This window comes from Zingiber officinale, chromosome 1A, assembly GCF_018446385.1.
Source record: "Zingiber officinale cultivar Zhangliang chromosome 1A, Zo_v1.1, whole genome shotgun sequence".
Classification (NCBI taxonomy): Eukaryota; Viridiplantae; Streptophyta; class Magnoliopsida; order Zingiberales; family Zingiberaceae; genus Zingiber; species Zingiber officinale.
The window spans coordinates 32,189,202-32,193,548 of NC_055987.1; positions in this window are offsets into that span (position 1 = coordinate 32,189,202).

Here is a 4,347-nt window from a genome sequence, read left to right on the forward strand (position 1 = left end):
TAAAAAATAAAACTAAATAAAATTTAAAATATATATAAGTATTAATGAAAAATAATAAATAAAATTGATTAAAAATTTAAACTAAATAAAAATTTTAAAATATATTAACTAAATAAAAATTTTAAAATATATAAGTATGAATGAAAAAAATTAAAAATAAAATTAATTTTAAAAATAAAACTAAATAAAAATTTTAAAATATATAAGTATGAATAAAAAAATAAAAATAAAATTAATTAAAAATAAAAAATTAAAATTAATTTAAAATTAAAAATTAAAAATTAAAAATATATAAGTATGAATATATAAGTATGAGTTAAAAAAAATTAAAAATAAAATCAAAAAATAAAAAAAAAAAAGAAAAAAAAGATAGAGAGTAGAATGGTCATTTTCGGGGGGAGAGAGAGGGAGGAAGGGGGGTGCGCGTGGGAAGCAATTTGCATTTAGTGAATACATTGCTTAAGATCGTAATACAACATGAATTTAGTGAATACATTGCTTCTGGGCAGGACCAAACCAGTGCACCAGTCATAATTTGTTTTCTTATAAAACTAGAGGAATTTTTGTTTTTTTGTCGAGGTTCGTGTAATTTCCTTTGCCAGAAGCGACGAGGAAAGTTTACTCTTCTTCGTCCTTTGCTTCAACTTACGTGTTACTCGCGGATGAGCGATCTGTACCTGAACTCCTGTTTGACGAAATTAGGTGGGTTTAAATGCAACTTGTGTGAGGGTGCTTGGTTGAGGATAAAGATTAAAGAAGTGGATTTATTAACTCTAATTTTATCTCATTTAGTTTTCAATTAAATTTAAGTTATAAAACAGGCTCATCGTCATTTATGCATTTGGACCTAACTTAGATATTGATTTAAATAACAAAGGGAATGGGAATATTTTATTTAAAAATATTTTTCTTTTCATTTGAAATAATAAAAACACAACTCACTGATAAATATGAAACTTTTATTTGTCTATTAATGTACAAGCATATCATCATGTGATTTACAATATATATTTATGATCACAATGGTTAATCCAAAAGTTATTTGACAATATTACTTTGTCAGATTTGTTATGCATTTGTTTATGACTGAGCTGTAAGAAATTAGTGTAGATTATACTAAATGCATGAAAGACAAATTAAAATTAAATGCGGTAAAAGTTTACAGTGATCTCCCGCAGATCCGCAGTCGGCAGTGGTGAAAACTCGCTGTCGGAAGAGCGATCACAAGATCAGAAAGCCCTCCGCAATTCCACAAACCAAATCCCGCCGCCTTGGATGTTCTCCTCTTACTCTCGTCGCACACTTGCAATTTCACACCCCTGAGCCTTGGACGGACCCCCTTTATATAGGAAAATACACTAGGGGCATAATGGACTTTTCCATTATGTGTAGTGGGGAACATGGGCCACGTTCCCCACTATCCCCATTTCCAACATCTCCCACTCGTCCAAGGTAAGTCACTAAGACTAGTTCATTCAGGTAAGTCACAAAGACTTAATAAGTCACATAGACTATTAGAGAGTTTGGTCACATAGACCATATGAGAACATCCAATCCATACTTAGAGAAAATGGTTCATGCGACAGCAAGCACACTGAGCGATAGTTGCTATGAAGATTGTTACACCTTGACTTAGCCGCTCTTTGAGTAATCAATGCTAATAAAGTTGTTACACTTTACTTAGCTGCTCAAATAAATTAGAGACACACTCTTCATGGCACATAGCCTCTTTCCTGGTGGCACATAGCCTTTATCCAGAATCCATCCAATCTTCAAGTGACACACAACCATTATCTTGAAGATATCCATGTCTTGCTATTTACCCAGATTAAATAATTTTCATTTACATCGATATGAACATCTCTAATCCCTTATAATGACCATTATGTCATGAGCATGTTCCATATCCAATATTCACATTCATTTCCGTACATAACAGAAATGGGTCGACCAGTGAATAACAACAAAAGATGTAAATATATTTAATCTTCCTTTTTAGCTAGAATCAATTCATTTTAATCAGTCGCTTTCCTAGTTATGCTCCATAGACCGAATCATCCATAGTCATAGGATACACGCTAAAGTAGCAGACACTGATTAAAACTTCAAGTAGACAGCTAAATAGTCACTAAGGCAAAAATTGAGATTAACATATAATCTCAAAGGTCTCACATAGTAGAGAAACGGGGATTCATTCTCCTACTACCTTTATTGTCGCAAAAGAACATGTGGTATGAATCACATGCTACGATGTTATTCTCTTTACTAAAAAGAGTGCATGTTGTCTTCAAATTTAACATCATACAGATTTCGATCTAGACATACCTAACGTCTAATCCTGAATTCAACATATGAATTCTAATCTGGCTTTCAACAGGTTCAGTAAATGGTGGGTTCATTTACTTCGATCATTATTTACACATAAATGATCTCATCTTGACACAATTATCAAGGCGACCTCAACTTATGAATCTGTCTCTAATTTCATAATTTCAGCTACGTAAGTTGTTTCATAAGTAACGGTCTTGTTAGCTAGAGCCCTAGAGCCAATCATTTGATGATTGTATTTTGAAATTATTGTATCATATTCTATATAAATAAACGTATTTGGATTTTTGGTTATTATACTTACTTGTATTGGTGTCAAATAAACTAAGTATAATAATGTTCTTGAGTAGACGGTTCTCACCTATATCAATCGGTTAGTTGAACCGATAGTGAGATGATATAGGGAACACTACTCTTAATCATTCCTAGTCGAGTATTAACATTCAGGGACAATGTTAATGCAATAAGACTAGCATGTAGGTTAACTCGATGACTTGATCTCACAAGTCATGGATATAGAGATATCAAGTTGACACATGGGTATACATTAAAGAATGTATACTGAATGACCCGCCATGAGAAAGTATCATGGATCGTTATATGAGTGTCATATACTTTCTCATGTGGCTATTAGTATGATTACTAGTCCTTAGACCTGAAGTCACCATAGATCCCTACATAAGGAGTTATGTACTTTGGTTTCGTCAAACGTCACCCGTAACTGGGTGGACTATAAAGGCGATTACTGGGTATGTAACAAATTATGCGGAGGGATGTGAGTGATGTAGATGAGATCTATCCCTCCTATATGACGGGAGTGACATCGGTATTCTTGATAGAGTGAGACCACGAAGTGCATGACCATGCCCAAATGAGTCAATATAGGATATTGAGCTCATTTGATTTAGTGTGTCTACTTGGAGTTCAAGATTTAGATTGATTAGAGGATGACACGGTCTATGCCTCATATTGATCAATCTAGATGTCTAGGATAGAAGGACACTTGTCATATATTGTGAGGAGTCACAATTAGTAGTCACAAGGTGATGTTGGATCTCAACATTTCTTGTAACTTGGGTAGCAATGATGTATTACTAGATGCCGCTCATTGCTTATTTTTCTAAAGGAGTTTAGAAACATTGCCAACGTTACAAGAACCTATTGGGTTACACACAAAGAACAAGTGGATGGAGATTAGGTTCATATGATGAACCAATTGGATTAGGTTCATATGATGCACCAAAGATTGGATTCGGATTAATTCAAATTAGACTTATTGAGTTAGACTCAATTAGATTCAATTGTTGAATGAGTCTAATTTAAATTTGATTCATTGAGTCAATTTATATTAATGAATTGAGATTCATTAGATTGAAATTGACTTGAATCAAAGGTTTGATTTAACTCAACAAGGAAGAAAAATTGGTCAATTTTGACTTGACCAAATGGGAAGTTGAAACATCAAGTTTGACTTGATGTATTGCAACTTCATGGAAGATGACTCATCCTACATGACAGTCACATCATCTCCAAGTTGTCAAGGAGGTTACAAATCCCATTTTCATTTAATGTGGCCGGCCACATTAAATGGAATGGGAGTTACATGTGTGGCCGGCCACATTTTGTGATGTGGGTTTTTATTTGTGGCAATTAAGTGTGGTTAATTGCTTAATCTTCTTCCTTAGTCTTTTCTTCCTCCTTCTCTTGCTGTTGCTGTGAGCTTTTCATCAAGGGTGAAGGTGTATGAGTTGTGTTCCAAGAGAATAAGGGAAAGTGAAGGTCACAAAGGAGGATACTACTAGTGAGTGTATAAGATTCCTTTTTGCTTTGTCTCTTTTCTCTCTTTCAAATCCTACCCGAGAGCCCTAGAAAGTGCTAGCACACTTGGGGTGCTCTCTTCTCCATCCTTGAGTGTTAGAGAACACTTCTTGTTCGTGTGGATATCACTAGAGAGTTGTCTACGTTGACAACTTCGAGATCCGACGTACCTTGGACTTGCGAGATTTGCGAGGGCACGCT